Source organism: Lonchura striata, chromosome 6, assembly GCF_046129695.1.
Source record: "Lonchura striata isolate bLonStr1 chromosome 6, bLonStr1.mat, whole genome shotgun sequence".
Lineage (NCBI taxonomy): Eukaryota > Metazoa > Chordata > Aves > Passeriformes > Estrildidae > Lonchura > Lonchura striata.
Window position 1 is genome coordinate 11,212,413 of NC_134608.1, and position 22,354 is coordinate 11,234,766.

Sequence of the window (22,354 nt, forward strand, 5' to 3'; positions counted from 1 at the left end):
TTGGCAGGCAGTTGAAGGTTATGACTGAGCCCCTTCATTTTCTTTCTTTGTTACATTTACAGTAGTGATCAAAACCATGAAGTTTCCTTTATGTATTTATTTGCTGAGAATTCCTGTGAAATAACATTGTTGACATAACTGCTCTTGGCATTTACTGCCAAAATTTAATTATCTGATGTCTGTGTCATATTATCACTTATTCATTTCAGTCGCTTCTTATAATAGGGTCATATTGTGCCTGTAACCACATTTTCATTACTTGTCTTTGACACCTTTCTCTTTCAGCTAAATATCTCTTGAAGTGGCATGGAACAAAATAGCCAAAGTTTCATTGCACCATCACTAACCTTTACACAGTTTACATTGCTTTCCAGCTTTTTTATCTGCTGTATTCGATTCTCAGTTTGATGACATTCTGTGTGAGTTGTAAAACTCATTTGTTTTCCAAATATATCCGTGGGTTTTGCATCACACTTATGTTAACTACAATATAATTTATATTTCTTAGATTCAATATTTGAGTTTTGCACTTTGTCATAATAATGAAAAAGAAAGCAAGGATTTTCTCTATCTAGTTCATTTCACTATTTTTTTCCTTGAAGGTTATCACACTGTTGAGTTTCTAGTACAGCAAATGGAATATAAAATTTCATATAGATAGATTAAATGAAAACATTTTTATGTGAGAAAAAGAATTGTCTAAAAATTTTCTACAAATGTTATAAGATATAAGGAACATATCTGTGTTTCATTGTATGTGAATGTTTTTATTTGACAGATACTTTTTGTTCTGTTCATGAAATGGTATTTGCAAGCACTAGGCTGTTTGAGAATTCATTGTGTTACTTGAGATATTGAAAAATGTTATGCTTGCACTCATATTCATATGTCTAATAAGCATAAATACTTGTTACATTATCATAGTAAGTGACAAATATATAAGCATATAATATGTGTGAGTAATTGAGATGAATTATGACCTTACAATTACCTCTGGAAAGAATGTGCCACTGCTTGTGGAAACTCCACCTAGTTTCCACCTTTTACAAACCTGAATTTGTGGGGAGAGGACTCTTACTGCACGTGCACCAAAAATTTTGCTGGCAACTTTCCTCAACCCCATCCAGCACCACAGGAATGGCTTGTTGCCTTAAAGAAATACAATGAACAAGTGAAGGGAAAAGTCACTAAATGCCAGAATGAGAACAACCACAAGACTGAAAAAGGAAGAAAAATAAAACATTCAAAATTTCATAATAAACTACATTTCAGATGGAGGGCAAACTGAAGGAAATAATAAAAGAGAAATCAAGACATACAGAATAATGTATTCATGTACACTGATATATATTCAAAAGCAGTAATTAGCTATCCAAAATTGTAGATTTCTGCCACAAACTTCTATCTGGGAGATTTTGGCCATCTTCCTATGAGAAGGCAAGGCTCTTAGAAAGCATGGAATTCTCACAGCTGAAAAGAGACTTAAATGTTGGCACATAGATGCTCCATTGGCTTCTTAAGTTGTTGATCTAAAAACATTTCTTATTCCAGCAAAGGAATATATGGTAGAGTTGTAGGCTGTGGATCATCTCCACTTTCTCCTGCAAGAGAACATACTTCAGGAAACTGAATTTTTATGGAATGTAGAGCCACAGGAGAGGGTTATTCTCCTTGAGTCTTCGAAGGAGAGGATAAAGAAAATGGTCAACTAGTCTGAAGTTCAGTGTCATTAGTTAAATACAGGGGATGTCAAGAATATCACCTTTCAGTTATGAAAAGCCAGTTTTGAAAGCATATTCAGTCCTGTCCTGAGATATATTATATGCCTGAAAATCCTACTGACCTTGCTGGAAATTTGTAATCCTGTGTAGGAGGTCAACAGGTTCATTTTTATGAACTCATTGCCTTGTTTTCCTTTGAGGTTGACTCCTGAACTACCCGGCAACAGAGTTCATTGTCTAGAATTTGCCTTTGCAGTCTTGTCTCAGTTTATCCCAGAACCAACATCTGCGTTCTTCCTTTAAATTCTCATTTGAGGGAAGCTGGCTCACTTGGCAGACAGAGTTAGTGGGACAAATATAACTGGACCTCAATGTAATTCCCTCATGGGCAGATGTAGGCTGACGTTTTTGTTACTTGCTGTTTGGCAAAAGGTCTTGTAAGGCCAGATTGGTTGTTGCTTAGATTAGGAAGCATTATAGATTATATACAGTGGAAAATAATAGAAATACATGAAACCTGAAAAATGAAGAATCCATCATGCTTTTGTATCTGTGAATTTTCACTGGTTCAGGATGTAACCATTTGATTTTGGCACTGTACTCATGTTCATGTCACTAAGTAAGATAGCTAAACCTCTTGGGAATTACTGTCTCTTAATCAAGCCCATCATTAAATTGTGTACACAGAAATGGGCCTAGACACTGGAGTTCCTGCCAAAACCCCAGAAGCCAGAAAAGAACATCATGATTTTAAAAAACATTCCTGCAAGACATTTACCAATGTTTATGCAAGTCTTAGTCCATCTCTTCCATTGCTGTTTCAGTTGATTGAGAGCATAAGGTGCTGTGTTTCCTCTAAGTCAAGAGAAGCCTCTGAAAAAGCAGATAGGAGTGATGCCTTTTTACACCTTGATGTCGTATGATCTTAAATTTCCTCAAGGATTCTCTTGGATCCTCCTCTGGACTTCTGCAGTCTACAAAATCCTGATTAAGCAGGGCTCCTACTTGTTTTAATAGCCTCAGATTTCACTCCAAGAGGGCCACAGTATGTTTGGAGTACCAGTGGACATTAATTTTAAATTGTGATCTGAAATGTGTTTACTGCATACTCATAGACTCATGTGTTTATTGTTATGTGCATAGAATGTGCATAGTTATATAAAGGTTTAATGTATGTATAAACTTATATTATTTTTTTCTTGTTGGATTTCCTTGTTACTAAGGATATATTGTAAGAATACGTGCAAAAAACCTCATCATATTACTATTGAAATAAGCACAAACCTAATGGAAGCATCCACTTCATGGTCTGGCTCTGCCAGATATTTACTATCACACGGTCACTATGTTTTGACAGACTATATTTGTATTACATGCACATAGAAATATATACTGTCAGCTGTAAGGATCTAACATTGAAAATCAGATCTCTAATCTTATATTTTCTGTATTTCCAGATTTTTTTTCTACTTTCCCCTCTAATTTGAGCAAAGTTTGAAATTAAATTGTTGTCTTTGAGATTAAATAAATTGCTGAAAACACTAATTAGGCACAAATCATCTTTTTAACTCTAATACAGAATTTGAACCTATAATAAGAAGTGGCGAGGTCCAAAAAGAATAGCTCAGGAGTTAAACTGACCTGAAGTGCATTCTTTTTACCAACTTATGTATCTTTCTCGAATGAAAAAACCCAACCAAACAAAGCTCAACAAACAATCCACACAATTGGTGCACAGATGGTACAGAGCAGCACCAGATTCCTCTGCAGAACTGTAAAGCTTTCATGCCATGCAGTTTCTACACTGATACAGATTTTACCCATCCATCTGAGCTGCTAAGTTTTTGTGCACCGAGTGTGAGACTCATAGATTTGGCTCCAGAATCCACTCACCCCCACAGATAGGGGTATGTCTTACAGACTTTCCTAGCTCAGTGCCAGAATCTGTCTCCTGCTGCATGACCTGATATACCAGCTGCAGGTGGCTGGCAGCTCCTCTCCTTCCCTGTCTCCTGGTGTGCTGCTCTGCCCAGTGGGACAGTCTGGCTGGGCTACATGGCCACCAGCTCTTGCCCAGGTGTCAGGCTCCAAGGAACCTGCTTCCAGGTGTGTTTCCTGGCTCCAGCACAGTGACTTTGGCCTCTTTCCCACCACGAACCCCAACATGTGGATATGTCATCTGCACAGGACCAGTCCACAGTTTTGTCTTATACATTGGAAAAGAAGAAACATGAGAAGATGGAGCCATTTTTAAATGAAGTTATGCAAAGCTACAGTCAGGTTTTTTTTGCCAGAGCTTGATGATTTGAAAAATTTGTTCACATATTTCTTCCAGACTGTATCAAATATTCTGGAAAGTCATCTGCTTCTTCAAACATCTTTTTGTCCTCTGTTGTATCTGGATAAATGTATCTGAGGACTGCTGGTTTAGTGGACTTCTGCTTTCATACTAATAATGCACTAAATTGTCATTATTTCCCAGACAACAAAAATAAATATTTCATTTGTTGTTCCATAACTTATTCCACTCATGTGGTTTCTTAAATTTTTGCTTATTTCAGGTCTGGCTCAGCTATACTTCATCAGGCAAAGCTGCCACCAAGAGCTGCCATGGGAGATTTGTCCAAGTAAAGGCTTTAGGATTTGACATGTGTTATTTTGCTGTGTGTTTGTGCTGTTTCTGTCTTTCATTTGATTTGGAACATAGATAATTATATTCTACATTTAAAACAACAACTTTTTTTTTTTTTTTTACAAATAAAATATTTGTTTTACTATACAACGCCTGGAAACACCTTCAAAGAGGTGATTTTAGTATCTTATAATTTTCTGTACACCATAAATAGTTACTTGGAATGTGCTTCTAGTTGTCTCCCCTAAAAGGAAAAAAATACTGACCAAAAGAATTTAAAGTGCTTAAGAGTTTTAACCACAAAGGATACACAGAGAAGGCTAGAATGGCACATGGTGCTGAGCCTGTCAGATTCTTAAAATACCACCAATTTGGTGGTCTATAATCCTGTCACTCTTTTCATGTATCTGAAAAAAAATGCTTAACATCCTTGTTAATTGAAACTGTAGCTTTCAGGCAAGAGATTTGATTTTTCCAGTATCAATGTTATAAAATCAGGGAGGATTTAGAGTAAGAGCATAGGACTCTACTTTCTAAAAACCGTACTGAAGATTTATAAAAAGATTTTCCAAAGCAGTTTACTCAGAAGGTTTCTCTTGTATATAATGTTATCCACAATTTCTCTTTTGCCATTTTTATTGTAGAACTTTCTTTACAATCTGTGTTTTAAAATCCATGTGCCTCTTTTCCTTCCGGCCCATGAGAATTAATTCTTTCTTTGAGATTTCATTCCATCAAACTTTATGATGTCACAAAACATTAGATTCAGAGAAATCCTGAGAACTGATCAAAATTAGTGCTCAGGATTTCACAGGATTGAGAGCACTGAAAGGATTGCAGTCATGTTGAGGCATAATTTTCTAGCAAAAGCCAATGAACTTTAAATGTGAAGTGATCCAAGAATATATGAAGCATACGGATGAATATTTCAAAATAAAATGTTTTCCAACATTTTCTCTGAAGGATCAGCTATACAATTCCAAAAAATCAAAACAACCGATCCTTGTTTTAAAATCTAAGAATAGAAAGATTTAAAACCAGAAATGATGGTACTAAATAGCATATAATCTACAGTGTATCAACCTTAACACATTCTAGAACTTTGTCATTGTTATCACAATCATCTTGTAATTATTTCTTGAAATCATATTGCTTGAAACCATTCTTACGTTCTTTCACTGAATAAGTGGAGACAAGAATAGGTGCTTCTTTCAGAAAACCAGCTGGGGGGAAACTACCTTTATAATCTTTTGCTATATAGCATGTGCTTACAGATGTCGTTATTCACTTTTCATCAATGAAATTGTAGGAAATAATTGTTGTGGATAGGAATCCTGAGAATTTATAACATGCATGTTGAGTCTATTCAATCTTGAAAGTAAGGTCAGACCTTCATTTCACTGAGGTGTATGTATATCCTTGAAATAATTTCACCATCTGACAGCAGCAAGGTGTAGAGGAGATTGAAAGTGTGTGTCCTTCCACCAAGGGAGGACATCCTTGGATTAGCACAGGATGTTTGTGTATAATGGGAAAGATGGAATCTTAAAAGTCTTTGTCAACATCACTAAAATAAGAAGAGGGACCACATTCAAAATGTGACATTTACGTCATATTGAAGGCTGACCATGGATTTCTATATGCAAGCAATGTGTGCATTTGATCTTGGTAGACACTAGCAGACTTGTATCTGAGAAAACAGCTGAGAAATTAGTGGTTTCTTAAATGGGACAGCTACCTTTGGTGATGTGTTTTTATTTGATGCTTGGCACATTTTAGATTCCATACAAAAAACCTGCCTGCACTTTGATGTGATATCCCTGCAACTTCTGCTCTCTAATTGGATGGGTTTTCTTCTATCATCTATTCTTTCTTAAATTCTAGACTAATAAGGTTTTAGAAAAGGCTTGTAACAGTGTTCATAAGTCCTTGTCACGTATTATATATTACAGAAAGTCTCCTAGGTATTCTTTGATTTCCAGGTTTTCCAAACATCTCTCCCAGATATTTTTGAATTATTATTTCCTTCAGCTTGCATTTTTCCAGAATGAATCTCATTTTGGGCGATATCCAAAGCCGATTGAGGTCAGAAGAATGTCTCCTCTTGACTTCAGTGAGCTTTGGATTTGTTCCTTTATTTCCTATTTCCAGAAGCCAAATTCTGCACACCTTATTGTTTTAATAGGAATTTTGTATCAGCAAGGCAAGCAGTGTTGGCTTCCACAGTCTGATATTTTCAGACTCCTTTGCAAAGTATTTCCCTCTTTTCATAGCATTTAGTATGGCACAACATAATTTACAAATATAAGTGCTGTTTATCTGTCACCATGGATAACTAATGGAAATCTTAAGTAATACTTAAGTGAGCGAACACTGTTGCATTTGGTACCACCTCTTTCCAAACTTGATATATGTTCTTCCATTACCTTTTGCTTTGGTCTTTTAATTACTTTGTAGTTCATAAGGCTTTGTAAAGATTTAGGAAAATATGAATAATTTGTGGGTAAAGTTATGAAAGGCACTGTAATCAGATATAAAGTCCAGCTACAGGTTGTATTTTACATATAACAATTCTTGCCCAGATTCAGGAAAGTGCTTTAACATGTGCTCAAGTCTATCCTTTTTAAGAAATGCAACTGGATTCTTAAATGTAATTATATAAGTGGGACTTTGATCTCATTAATAGTCAAGGAATACTTTGCCTTCATTCCTGAATAGGGAGATCTTTTCAAATAATGTCTTTTATATATTATCAATTATCTTTGATGAAAAATTCCAAACTGCTCTAAAAAGACTATTCATCACTGCATTATGGTTATCTCTGAAATGAGTGTCCTATACATCTTGCCCAGGATTTGTGAAGTCAATTTAAAACTGGAGCAAGTTTAGTGAAGGCCACCAAGATAGTCAGGGATTGAAGAATTTGCTTCAGGAGGAGAAGCTGAGGCTTGTTCAACATGGAGAAGATACAGCTTTCAGGGGGTCTTGGAGGATGGAGCCAGTGCTACATGATGGGATGATTAGACATAATGGGCAGAAGTTGAAAAAAGACAAGGTCAGCCTGGATTTAAGGAAAAACATTTTTACAGTTTGGTCAGTCAAGAACAGATCAGAATCTCAGGAATCAGAAGAGGTTGCTAAGAGAAATTGTGCAGTCCTTGAAGGCTTTAAAGACCAAGCTACATATGAATAAGTTGGTCAGATCTCACAGCTGACCCTGCTTTCAGCTGGAGGCTGGACTGGATAAACTTCAGAGGTACCATCCAACCTGAATTATCCTGTGATCTTTTGCTCCTATTAATTTTCTACTGTTGCTTATGGTTCTAGTCTGCTCTTGATGTCTTATTGGGTCCATACATTTTTTTTTCCTAGTAGCATGTATCCAATTGCTTTTCTGAAAGGAGAAAAGATAGTGGAAAGAAAGTCCTGGAATTCCTCGGACCTCCTTGTGAAAAGTATTGACCGTATTTCTCTCTTTAATTTTTTTTTCATTTCTCAGTACCTATTCCTCTTGCCATACCAATTTAATTGTCAGTTCAAAAATTATCTAGGTAATTCTTCTATGACCTGTGGATGCATAGGACTTCCTTTCAGTTTATATTTTTTTCCTAGCTGTATATTAAATACTTGTTATAAATAAAGGTACCAGTAAGATTCTGCTGCTCTAGTTGCTCAGGCATACTTTCCCTAGTTTTCTTGTTTAAGATTATTGTTTTAATTATTCCTTTATTATTTCATTTTTCCTCTTTAATCTTTTGTCAATTTGAGTGATATTTCACAGAATCATGGATCATGAAATGGTTGGGGTTGGAAGGAACCTCTGGAGGTCATCTGGAACCACCCCCTTTCTGCAGCAGGACCAAATGGAGATACTTGTCCAGGTCCATGTCCAAATGACTTTTTTGTTCATGGATAGAGACTCCACAACTTCCCTGGGAAACCTGTGCCATCACTCAGTCACCCTCACAGGAAAAGCGACTTCCTGAGGTTCAGATGGAAACTCCCAGGTTCCAGCTGACACCCATTGCCTCTTGTCCTGTTCATGGGGCATCACTGAAAACCTGCACACCTTCAGATATTTATTTACACTAGGAGCCTTCTTTTCTGCAGGCTATACAGCCCTCTCTGGGCATTTTTTAGTGCATGGAGCTATTTAAGGCATTTTAATTTCATACATAACAGAGGTCCTGCATGGGTAAAGAACAGCAGCTGAAGAAATCTAAAACCAGATAGTTAATACAAATCATTCATATGCCTAGAGCTTTAGTTGGGCTGTATGTAGAATTACAGATTTACTGAGCAGGTGAAGCCAATTTTTCAGACCATGGATCAGTGCTTTACTACCAAAACCTTGAAGATTAATATAAAATCCTCTATTAAAATTAGGTGGGTTTTTTCCCAGTATTTTTCCTCATCTTTCAGTAAAAGTTTTACTTTCAGCCTTGGTTTGTCTGGGGCAGGAATTCAGTTTTTTTTTTGGTATCTACTATTAGTGCACAAACCTCTTGAAAGATATTTCAGGGAACAGTAATCACCAAGGACATTCTCTATCCAGGAAAGTTAATCTATGAAGAGGTAATTCTAGACAAATATTATTTCTACATAGAATATATTAAGAATTTCTCAAAGGCAGTTTTTGTGGCATTGTCCACTCAAAACATGTAATGGACATATAGATCCTGATTTGGTCAGTGAATGAATGTGTTTGTTTGTCAAAATATAAATTTATATTTTGTAAAATAAAGTCACTGCAAGTGGAAACAAGAAACAGAAATTCTTTAACATCTCCTGGGGAAAAAAAAAAGATACAATTTAAAACTACTTTGGGTTGTTTGAATTGTACTGTTTGGTTAAAATTAAGATATTCAGTTTAAACACTTGCATTTTTTTATAATGTGAAAAATTGAACCTTTCTTTTTCAGAAATGTCTGATTGAAATATATCAACATTTTAAAATTTTTGCCACTTTCCTGAGAAATCCATAAATTTAATTTAATTTCTTTTTAGAAGGGGTTCAGTGGAAATGACAATTTTTTTGGTATAGAATTATCTGACATATTTTTAGCATTTTGTGTAATTTCTTTAACTGAAATATCTCAATTTTCATTCTATGATTATTATATAATTTATAAAGATAATTAGTTTATATTTATGAAGCACTTAAAAACAGAGAAGATTCATCTCCGAATGGAATTATAAAAAATACTGTTGTAGTCTAAAATAAAATCTTGATCACCAATGAAATTAAAAGGCACTGTCAGGAATACCCTGAATCATGGATATAAATGAATATTTCATTTAATTAAGTCATTGAAATCTCTGTAGACTTTGTTATTCAGAGTTCTATCTGGCAGGCATTAGTACAAAAATGTGTACCACCTTTTGCTTTCCTACTTAGAAATGGCATTTAATTTCATCTGTCACTTTACCATCAAGTGATTTGGGACTGCGAGGTGCTTCTGGTACTCTGCCTCGTACCACTTTAGTTTTGACTATCCTGAGTAATTTTGGATCACCAGCAGAACCTAGAAAGTTTGCATTTGCTCCGTGTTTGAGGTTACTCGGGAGCAGGCTGAACAGCAGAGATTCCCTGCGAGCAGCTTCTTCCCCTCTCACAACTGGCTGCTCCTAATGTGAAAAAAGCTAATAATACTCAAGAGGACCGTTCCTCTTGTGCCATGGTAACTTCGTTCTCTTAAAGGCTTGTGAATTTTCCCCAAACTCCATAGAAATCCATGACATATGCACGAGAGTATCCAAGTATAGAATTGCAACACTGCAGTTACCGGATCTTCTTATTCACATGCTCCTTTGGACAAGCCTAATACATTTTTGAGACATGACTTCCATCTGCAGATCTGCATTGATTCTTCTCCAATTAAAATCTCTGTCACAGCTGTAACTCTCATCATATTGCCATACTAGGGTAGACTTATTAAATATGCAGTCTTTATCTTCTAAATTATTTGGATACTTACTCTTTGATTCCCCCCAGTACTGTTTTGCTTCTTTGTTTTTTTCACAGAAAAAGAAGGTAAAAGTGAACAAAACACCACTTATTTTTCTGACTAAATAATTAGCACCAGAGAGTTCATTAAAGAATGCTTATAATGAAAACCAAATTCCAGAAGTTTATTTTATGCAAGGAAAACAAAATGAAACAAAAAATCATTTAAGGTGAGGTCATGCATCTCTCCTAATGAACTACTAACCTGTAACTAATTAAATATAATTGTTTTTATGGACTCTCTGATATTATTTTCTGTGTTTTGATTTTCAGATACATATGTATCCAACTTCTATCAAAAGCAAATTAATCTCGGCTTTGGCTCTCACTCAGCTACGTCTGGCATATACACATCTGAGATCTGTAATAGAAGAGACTGTTTTAGAGACATGCACATTCACATCAGTATCACATTTCTAAATTTCACAACAATCTCCATTTTCAGGCCTTTATACCTCATACTTTGTGCTGGATTTCCCTATAGTGTCACTTGGCTTTTCTGCCTGTAGAGCACTGAATAAAGTGTTTGTAAATTCAGTTGGAAATTGCCTGTGCGCTTGACATTTTCTGCTGTTGAAAACGTAGCAACAAAAAACTCAATTCTGATTTTCAGCTTGTTTTAAACTTACAGAAATGGTGCAACTGCTGCCTGTTTCTAATTATTCCCAAAAAGCCAGTAAGAGGTAGTATGAAGTATCATTTAGGAGAATGATTCAGATCAACCTCTGAATCTTTAGCTTCAGCTCTTGTTCTCTGACTGATGACATTCTCCTTGCTAAGCCTGAAGTGTGCTGCCCAGCCCACAGGTTGTTCGTAGTGTCTCTTCTGCCCAAGGCACAAAATCACACTGATAGGGGTTCAGGGATGGTGAGGATATTATTTTTCTTAGAAATTATAAAAATAAAGAAACAAGTGGCTTAAGGAGGTGTTCTACTTGTAACAGCATCTTCTGTGGAAAATTGAAATCTCTGCAGTTCAATACTGACATCAGCAATTACCAAATATTTGAGCACATCACTGCTACACTCCTATGACAAACATCCAAAACTAGATGCCTGTATTTAAATAGGCTCCTCAATCTATAATGATAATGAATTTCGATAGTGTGATGTTTGGCCGAGTTGTACCTCGTACTCATTCACTGAGATTTGTGGATATCTGTCACTGAGAATTAACAACTTTACTGACACAAGTGAGACTAAATACGGATTGAAAAGTTTAACATTGGGCTAATAAATGCTTTAATATTTTGACCTATTTCCTAGAAATTTTTCTTTTGTTATCTTAAAAACGCCCACAGTGAGTAAAGCAATTTTTAAATGTCTTGGCCTGGTAGTTATAGCATCTTAGAATCATAGAGTTGTTTGGGTTGGAAGGGACCTTAGAGATCATCAAGTTCCAATCCCCCTGCCACTTTCCACTAAACCACACTGCTCCAAACACCATCCAACCTGGTCTTGAACACTTCCAGGAATGAAGCATCCACAGCTTTTCTGGGCAGCCTGCTCCTGTGTCTCACTACCCTCTGGGTAAAGAATATCTTCCCTACATCTAATCTCTCCTCTTTTAGTTTGAAACCATTCCCCCTTGCCTGTCTGTGTAAAAAGCTGCTCTCCCTCTTTTTTACAAGCAACCTTTAGGTGCTGGAAGGCCAGAATGAATTCTTCCTGGAGCCTTCTCCTCTCCAGTCTGAACAGCCCCAACTCTCTCAGCCTTTCTTTGCAGGAGAGGTGCTCCAACTCTGATCCTTTTCGTGGCCCTCCTCTGGACTGACTCCAACAGGTCCATGTCTTTCTTGTGTTGAGGACCCCAGAACTGGATGCAGAACTCCAGGTGGGGTCTCATGAAGGCAGAGTAGAGAGGCAGAACCACCTCCCTTGACCTGCTGGCCACACTGCTTTGGATGCAGCCCAGCAGTTAAAACTTACTCCAAATTTTAGTGTTGGTACAATCAAATAAAAAAATTGGTCAAGATTTCTTAGAGACACACAGAGTAGAAGCAAAATCCTACCAAAATGAAAAGCAAGTTTATTGCTTTTCCACACCTTTTGGTATGAGGCAGTGAGACAGAAAAGCCCTGTATAAATTGGATGCAAAATGAGCAGTTTCAGTATGATTGTGTTTTATTTTATGTAGACAAATACATGAGATAACGTGTCTAACTGTGATTCTTGAGGAGTCATGATCACTTGTAGCTTCCTGGCTTACTGCATTAATGCTACTATTTAATATGGATTCTTTTCTATTTTGTTTAACACTGTTCTCACCTTTTCTTAAGTAAATCTCACTCATCCTACCTCCATTTCTCAATGATGTGTTTATTTTCACAGTTCTCTCAACCATCTCTTGCACAGGCAAGCTCACTGACCAATTTTCAGTAACTTTTGAGACCTAAGTAGGTACTTTCTTCACATGATCAGCTGGTAATTTAGAATCTAGGTCTCTTCATCCTCTTATTTCCTGGCATCTTTGTCTAAAAACTATCATGGGGCAGCCAGCCATCCTCAAGTGCTTCATGCAAAAGCTGATCTCTACAGAACTCAAATAACTGTTGTCTTTAGGGATCTTCTTTATTGAACACCCATCATCCAGGGTTCTGTGCTTACCTTAAGGTATATTTATTCAGTGTGTCACATGAGCATCTGCATAGCAGATAACAGCAATTTGTGGAACTTCAGTCTTAAGATGCAAATAACTCTTTCGTAATAGAAGCTGCCTCATACCTCGTGCTCAAAAAAAAAAAAAAAAAAAAAAAAAAAAAAAAAAAGCAAGCACTGAAACACAATGAAAATTAACAGATAACTTTACTATAGCTTAGTAACTTGGATTACTTTTTCTAACTAAAATTGAAAGTTCAACAAATAGTAGAAAAAAGATTTATGTTTTTCTTATCAAGGATAGTATTTACAACTCCAGTTCCTGAAGATAACCATCTCCTGTGTTAAAATGCTTTGCTTTGAAATCACTGCCAGAAGGCAAGCAGGCATAAATTCTCCCCTTCCTATGTTCATGACTGGACCAGTGACTTCTGTGTAGCCTCTGATATACCAGACACATGGCATTGAGGTATCCAGATAAGATGAATTATGGCTTAGACCTGATGTTTCTTTGTTAGTTTTACAGTACAGCATATATATTTTTTAAAGTATAAACCCAAATAAAATTTTCCCATAAAGAAAGCTCTCAAATGGTCATAGGCTCAATGTCCCCCCATCCTTTTTACAGGGAGAAAAATGACTAAAACTTGAAGTCAGACTCTGGCATGCTTGAATACCATATGCCTGCACTATTGAGAGACTGGAGCAGAGTATCTGGAGAAAGATGAGAGAGTGTGGGTGGCAATAGAAAAAACAACCACGACTGTAAGTTAGCAAGATAATATCCTTACTTTCTTCTGTGGGTCTCAAGAGTGATTAAAAAAACATTGGTGTTTTAAAAATATTGCTGAGGACTACAGTGTGACTCATAATGCTTCAGAGAATGGAATTCTTGGAAGTTTCATTGTAATGCCAGATTTTAGAATGGAGGGCAGCAGAACTGCAGAGAAGTAACATGAGGCTATGTTGATGGAGAAAGAGCATTTCTGAGCAAATTCAAGTGAGAGAGAGAGAAAGGGAAAGAATGGGCCTGGGGAGATATGACAAGAAAATTACTTACACTGAGAATTGTTGCTTGGACTGATGGGAATGTTTCACTGCTTTTTGAGGTTTTATTGGCCCGCATGCCTGTCTACAAAACACTTGGTCATATGCACAGCAGGGTAAGATAAGTAACCATGTTGACCAGTCAGACAATGAAAGCAATTACAAGTGAGTCCAAAAGTCTATCCTAGAGCTGACCTTAAAGTCTTAGATAAAATTTTTCTTCTATTTCTTTTTTCTTTTTTTGTTCTCTTTTGTTTTGTTTGGAGCGTGTAAATTTCTGGCGAGTTAAGTACTTTTATGAGGGAATGTATTGGTTAAATGTTGGGAAGCTTTCTCAAGTCAGAATAGCCTTTCTGGTCAGAATAAAATAAAGAATGTTGGCCATCTGGAATGAAATAGTAGCCTCACAGTTATGGCATGTACCTGATATTTTGCTTAATACTGTAACACAGCTGTTTTATATCCTCAGTAAGTATCTTTGCTAGGAAAGTGAACAATCTTTCTCCAACCATTTGCCACAAGTGCTGACCAGTATCTCTTCCCTTAAAGCTCCAAAAAAATGGTTTCTGTATTTCACAGGCTATTATATTGTCCAAGTTATGGAATTTCCAGGTTCAGATCCACGGACATGGGCTGGGCTTGCACCAGAATATCCTCCTTTAAGTGAGTGTCCTCACTATCTGGCAGCTGAGGTAGGGTTGAGCTCTCCCTGTTGCTTATATTGGAAGTCTAGATGCCAAAATGTAGGCTTTTTATTTATTATTTTTAAGAGCATTCTTATAATCTAGGTCTCTCTTATAAGCTCTAGTTTGTGCATATTATTAAATAAAAGATGTTGGTTCAGAGTTCTGAAAATGTGTCAATGGCTTAAACATAGTTAATGCTGCTGTCTAGATAGAAAATTTGTATATCTTGTAAGCATTTAATGATTATTTTTCTGACAAGTCACATCTAAAAAATACTATTACTTGATATTTGATATTTACTTTGATATTTGGTATTTCCTCTCTGAAAAAAAAAGCCATATAATCAGCAGGGGAGCAAATATGACACCATTCACACAAGTGATGGCTCTATTTCACAGTCAAATAAATATCCTAAGTGAACAATTACTTGATACATTCTTGGCTGAGATTTCTTCATGTAATTTGATCGATGAGGTATTTGTATAAATTAACCGATCATAACCAGTTCCTGAACGATTTATGAACAGGAAAACACACTACAGACCAGGGAATTTGAATAATGTATATTTTATTTCACTTGAATAACTGGAAAATGTATATTTTTGAGTTGGCCAAAGCGGAAAATGAAATTTTAATTTTTTTTCTGGAAAATTCAATCTAGCTACATTTAGAAATGAAACATCTTAAATGAAAAAGGTGGCCTATTATGAAAGTGAGCATAAGGTTTTTTGTTTTACTTCTTAAGTTTTTATATTATGATGGATTCTTGGTGGACTAATTTTGCAGTTTTCAGATGAATGACACATGGATTTTAACCAAGTTGAACTAAAAATTGGGGGGATAAAAAATTTGATTAAACATTTTTCAAGTTTTCCTGGGCTTATGATCTACCAATTCTTTCATTTCCCAAAGCAGTTAACTGAGAAATGTTTATTCATTATGGAGTTAGTGCAACTAATTTTCTCTCATATTCCCTGTCATCCAGTAAATTTCATAATATGTGAACACAGTCAGACTGCTACAATCTCAGAGTCAGCAGTAGAATCTACAATGCATGATGATAGTAGATTCTGATATATACAGGACTTTGGACAGAATGAAAAAATGCAGCAAAAATTTGACTAAACAGCAGCAAGTTAATCTGCATCTTCTCAGTTTGTGTAGGAGAGATAAGTCATAGCTTGGAAACATTTTCTGTTATGCACATTAATGGATGTACAACTCATCCAATCACTCAGGAGCTAATACTGCACTTTTCTGTTCTATGCATAAAAAATGTCATGCCAAATGACTCTGAGTGGTAACCATAATGATGAATTTACAGCCATCAGTAAGGAGACTTCTTCGATTGTCTGCATTAAAGTGGCAGATGATGATGATCCCATCCAGTGGTGCTTTTCCTTGGCCTTATTAAAAAGAACAGCATACAAGGCAATCATACCCTTGGGTGTCTTTTGACTTGCTCAAAAGTATCACTAAAGTGTTGATTTCTTTTCCAAAAAACCCCAAATTCCATTTTGCAATGATGACACATCCATTGTCTAAAAACAAGTGACATGGGAATTGCAACGAATGCCCTGATTTCTCACCTGGTAGCAAAAATATCACCAGTTTCAGAGACAATATTTATCTGTGCATGTCTGTCAGCTATCAGTGCTGTGCAGGGGAATGGACAATCTTCTCCCTCTTCTCATTGTCCCACAGTTTGGCCCTTATCTCAGGAATTTGTAGTGCTGTGGTCCCTCTCAGAGCCCTCAGTGGCTTCTTCCCCATCGCTTGGCCCCTGAACCACTGCCGTGTTGCATTGAGCAAGAGGGGCTTGACAGATCTAGGAATGAACTGTGAGTCAGTGGGCATGTTCAATAACTGGAAAGACAGAATAAACTCTGATTTTCCTTTTTGTCAAGTCTCTTTTCTTGGGATTAGATTATTAACAAACCAGAAGATTCCAAAGTGATTTCATAGTGACACAGAATATGTGGCAAAAAAAAAAAAAAAAAAGATCGAAAAGATCTTTCCAGCTTCCAGCAGTCTCTGCAGGAAGTGCTAATATACATCTTTCTGAGTAGCTTCCTATCCAGCTTTAGAAAACAGATGGACTTCTAAGGTATGTACCAATTTGTTTCAGTTCTACTGGTAAATCACTATGGAGCTCCTCCAAACCTGACTTTGTGTTCATGAAAAAGCAGCAGAATACTTTTACTTGGTTAGTAGAAAACCCCGAAATGCAAGATCCATGACATTTCTTCCTCAATCGGCTTTTTCCTTCCATTCTGTTCCTCCCAATAGACAATTTCTGGAATTTATTATGGCTGAATGAATCAACAGAAGATACCTCGTGGGAATAGGAGAGGTCTGGACGGTCAGTTCTGGGGAACAGTTCCAAATTCTTCTGTTGCATTTGCTTACCATACTTTTGCTCTAATCAGGTAGGTAGAGCAATTGATTCAGTTTGATGTCATGGTAGATGATTTAGTATCAAAGATACTTCAGTCATCTAAACACTGATAGAAATGCGCACAGATCTGCATGAACATCAAATAAACTAGAACCCAGCATAATAATTCCAGTGGTATGCCTTCTAGAGAAGGCAATAGACAGTTAAAAGGAAAAAAACATCATGATTAAATGAAATAGAGGGAACTAGACAACTGAATTCCATCTAATCTCTTCCATTTCCCCAAAGCTGTTCATTATTCACCATGCAATGGATTTGTTCCACTTCTGAGTGAGAATACATAGAAATTAACTTAATAATTAAAAAAATGTTTTGTATATTTATCACTTCTTGAAATAACTATTTTATTCTATAAAATGCACAACTCCCTGCCTCTCCCTTTCCAATGTTCCAAATACACTTTGGGCTAATTTTGATCACTGCAATTGTGTGTGTCTGTGCGCTAGTGGCACAGCATGTTCTCTATGTCCATGTGCTGCAAATCTGCTTGACAGCAGCCTTGCACCCTATTCTTTCCTGATTGTCCTTCATCACAAATGGAAAATGATCAAATAAACGATATTTTTTTCTCACATGGAACTTCCAGAATTTCTTCAGCTCAGTCCCATAGTTTTTTTAAGGGTCACTTCCATTAAAACAATTCTTAAAACTCATAAAATATATATTAGAATTTTATTTATAACTTAATAAAATGCATTTTTTCATAAACATGAATTTTAAAATTTATCCAGATGCTATGAAATTAATTTTTTACTCTTAGGAATTATTCTCACTATCAGGTCTTTGGCACTAATGGTATCTTTGTTATAATTGCACTTGCAAAGTTATATGAACTCAAAGAAAGCTCTGGAAGATATTTCAACACAAAATTTTTAAAATTAATGATACTTCAAGTGAGGTTCTATGCAGTGACACCTCATTTAATTTCTGTAAAGTGGTACATAATTTGAGAAATTATGCCTGACAACCTGTAGTGATTAAATAGCTACACTGAGTTTTTGTCACTGCAAGGGATTAGCTCAGCTGCTTAGAGCATGGTACTGATAATGCCAGAGTTGTGGGTTTTATCCCCATATGGGCCAATAATATAAGAGTTGAACTTGATAATCCTTGTAGGTCCCTTCCAGCTCAGAATATGCTGTGATTCTGAAGATATATCCTGACTGACTCTTCAAGCAAGAAAATCAAGATGCAAGAAAAATAGAAATATGACCCTAAAAATCCAGCCTGGGGTGACTTGGAATGGAATGTGAAAATCTGGTCAAATGCAGACCACTGAAGCACTACTTGCTTTATAAACCTAAGATGGTGAGATCGGCATAAAAGAATGAAAGTTTTGTTATGGTTCTTACCCTCATTGCTAAGGGTTTCAGTAAAATCCTTATCTGTTCATAATTTTCCATGGTGCCCATTGCTTTATAATGGATAATGGAATCCCCTTCTGTGGGAACTATGTGCCAGTTCATTCTTGAAGACTCTTGAAGAAGTAAGAAATGCAGCTCTTGGACACTTTATCAGACTTCCAGGGATCACCTTTGTGTTGTAGTAATTCTGGCCACTGCGGGTTTGTGTAGGGGGTTGAGCTACCTTACCCCATATGGCCATGTCCTAAAGGTCCTTTTAAGATGGAGGATATTTATTACTTGAAAGGAAACAGAAGCAAAAGCTTCCATGAGCAAAGTCAGGACAGAATTATTAATTTGCCAAAGAGATGAAACAACATACAGACCTGATCTTCTAAGTTTGATTGGCATAGGAACTCCATAGATCAGGCTGAGGGAGCCTTACTTTTGAGGGCACAAGCTCTGAGAAGCATTCTCATGCAAAAAAACCAAAACCAAAACCAAAAATCACAACAACAAAAAAAACTGGCTGTAGAATTTTAAAACTGGCTGAAGAATTTTGTCCCGTATTGCATTTTCACCTAGGAAGTACGGAATACTGTTTGCAATTCTTGTGAAGATGGTTTTGGCCATTACCTGTTTGTGCATTTACCAGTGTAAACCACTTCCAAAATCTCTGAAGAAGCAGGTGGAAGGCCAAGAAGATGAGAAATACATGAGTTATTAAGTTAAGTGGAGGTCACAAATGAACTCCTTTTCAAGTTTCATCATCAAACTTTTGTCTGAAAGAGAAATTTGCAAAGAGGGAAGCAGGTGTCAAATTCCCTTTTGGCAGCTGGATCTTAAAAGCAATTAGAATGAAGAGCTACCTGATCTAAAGCTCAAGACACCAAGAGGATCTGCCTTAACAAGTGGAAGGAAACACATATTGATGGGGTTTACAGCTCTCATGCTGTAGGGAGGATGCAGAATGGTGAGGAAATGTGCTGACTTGCTTAAATTGTGGCAGGATATAGGACCCTGGCACTGACAGTGAGGAGGAACTTGAGAATGATTTTTGAGCTCTATATGCAAACAGCTGTCTGTCTTCCACAGCATGCTGTAGAAAAATAGAGGATTTGAACCATTAGAAAAGCAAAGGAAGTGCAATAGCCCAGATTTTGATCATAATTACACCCAGGTGGTTCTGAAGTGACTACACCCGTGTCATTGAAGATACACCAGTGCAAAACTTGTGTGAGAACTGAATCAAGCTCTTTGTTTTCCTGCATTTGTGTACCAAAAGAGTACTCTAACAGCTCTTAGTAAATAATAAATTAATAATGATATGATGATCTCCCTTATGACTGGAATAAGTACAGAAAAATAAGCGTCAGAGTAAGAATTTGCTTGCAAGACTATTTGAATATGTCATTTGTATTGAGTGTAGGATGGTTTGCTGGACTAATTTTAATTTCTGGACCAATTTAAATTTTTATTTCAAACATCAGAAACATCCAATGTAGTCAGGTAGTATGTGGTGAACAATAGAAAGACTACAACATATAGGTCATAGTTCAAATGAGCAAGACTTTGTTCTTTGCATGGCAGAATACCTTTAAATCCAAACCCCCAGCAGAAAGCAGTAATGAAAACAACTAATGAAGGCAAGTGCTTTTTCTGACTCCCTGCTGTAAATCAAATAAGATTTTAGTAGCTTGTTTCCCCATTTGTGTCTCAGAGTACACCAGATTGCAATGTTACATCACATTTTTAATGACTGGAACCATGTCCTGAGATCCCCCTCTGACCACACCACAACTTCCTTCTTTCCTTTCTCCTCCTGGCTAGAGGACTGTATGTAATTATGATGAGGACATAATTCAATTAATTATTGACAGAACATGTAATTGCCACTCAGATCTCTCTCTGATAAATCTCTCTGCGCTCTCTGACTTATGTTTGTCGTGCAGTAGGGAGGTGGAAAGGCACTAAAAATGCGTTTTAAAGATAGGACGTTTCTCAATCCTTTGTATCAGTCGGAGAGGCTTCTGCCGCCCGGGGCTCTTTAGATGTACAGCGTATTGTTCTCGTCTGTGCTAAACAAGTATCCCCGAGAAAGCTCAGTGGGATGGAGGCTTATGATTCATTTTAAGTGGAGGATACAATAGAAGCAGATAACTTTGATTTGTGCAAAGGAAAAGTGTGATCTCTTTCAGGGATTCCAGGAATTCATAGCAAATTTTTCTTCTGTTGCTGATTAAAGAGAAAGTGATAAATAAGATCTCTGTGTTCGCTTTAAAGGATTGTAGCTTTAGAAAGCTGACTTATTTAGGGGAAAAAAAAATCCTGACCTCATATAGCCTTTGACCAAGATCTGCTAGTAGTAGAGAGTAAAGATGAGGCTGTTTCTGTTATTATTAAAGCCCACAGTGACAATTTCTGTCTGTATGACCGGAAAATGTCCTGGGGGCCAGGCCGGGGTGGGGATGTACCCGGGTCTTGCCGTAACTTCGGATTACAACTAAAGCTTGCCAAAAACGGATAAAGGAAAGAGATAACGAGGTGAGAAAGCAAAGAATGGCTTTATTGTAAAGTCAGGAAAACTAAGCTGTTAAAAAAAAAAAAAAAAAAAAAAAAAAGCAATCGCGCGTGCACGGAGTCTGCCCTTGTCGCCGAGAGGGGAGACCCGCTGCTCCTCTGCCTTCGGTTTTTACGGCACGACGTGCGCGGGGCTGGGAAAGGCGCTGCAGGGCAGGGCCAGGGCCGGCACCGCGCTGGAGCCCGGGGCAGCAGGGCGGAGCGGGGGCTCCGCTGTCCCACGGCGGGGCAGGGCGAGGGTGGTGCTGCTCGGGAGTCTCGTACCAGCGAGGAGCGCTCATTCGTCCCTCGTGGAGTGGCTGATGTGCCCATGCAGGCGGGAGGCACTGACGGGGGCTCCCCGCGGCTCCGGCACCCACACCTTTGCCGTGCCTGGCGGGCGCTGCCCGTGCCGCGGGGAGCGGGGTGATGCCGGAGGGAGCGGGGTGATGCCAGAGGGAGCGGGGTGATGCCGGAGGGAGCGGGGTGATACCGGAGGGAGCGGGGTGATGCCGGAGGGAGCGGGGTGATGCCGGAGGGAGAGGGGTGATGCCGGAGGGAGCGGGGTGATGCCGGAGGGAGCGGGGTGATGCCCTGCCGCAGCCTGTCCTGCTGCCTCTGCCAGCGAGGCTCCCCTCCGCTCCGGGACTTCGCAGAGGGCTCTGTGCTTGCGCCCAGCGCCCGGCCAGGGGAAGCAGAACCACTTCAGGGTGGGCTCTCGCCCCGCCGCCCCAGCAACAACCGGAGGCACCTGAGCCGGGCGGGACCGGTGCCTGGAGCCCGGTGCCGGGCGGTCCGCTCTTGGGGGCAGCGGAAAGGTGAAAAAAGGCTGAATGGGTTTCGACGCCGTCAGAGCAGGCGCAATGGCCAGGCGGGTCGGGAAGCCCGAAGAGGGCACCTGAGCCGGATCCTTTGACGCCTCAGCAAAGCGGCCCGATTTCCAAGGGGCTGCGGGGGCGAAGGGGACGGACGAGCAGGGTCGGAGCATCGTATTTCTCTGTGAGGGACCACACGGTGCAGCTTTTGTTGCGGGGAGAGGCGGGAGCAGTTACGCGTGCTACTCTAAACCGTGAATGTTGAAAGGCTGGAACACTGCGGGTCCAGAGGAACATTGTCAAGACAGGGGCTATAACGCCCTTACAAACAGCTTCCCGCACGTTTAGTTTAGCACTGCGGGCGCGACTCGGTGCCCAGCTGCGGAGAGCGCCGTCCGCGGCTTGCCCTGCCTTCGGGCCGTGCACCCCCCTCCAAAACTTAGGGGCTTAACAGCTCGGGCACCTCGTCCCGCTGCTGTCAAGGACGTG

At 38.4% G+C, this 22,354-nt stretch overlaps 1 long non-coding RNA gene across 1 annotated transcript in view; it reads right to left on the reverse strand.

The window, feature by feature from the left end:
* Window positions 1–2,569: 2,569 nt before the first annotated feature.
* LOC144246381 (uncharacterized) overlaps window positions 2,570–22,354 on the reverse strand; it is a 92,017-nt gene continuing 72,232 nt past the window's right edge. Inside the window, exon 3 of the long non-coding RNA XR_013340089.1 lies at window positions 2,570–2,594. This is a non-coding gene — a long non-coding RNA (uncharacterized LOC144246381). The remainder of the gene's footprint in view (window positions 2,595–22,354) is intronic.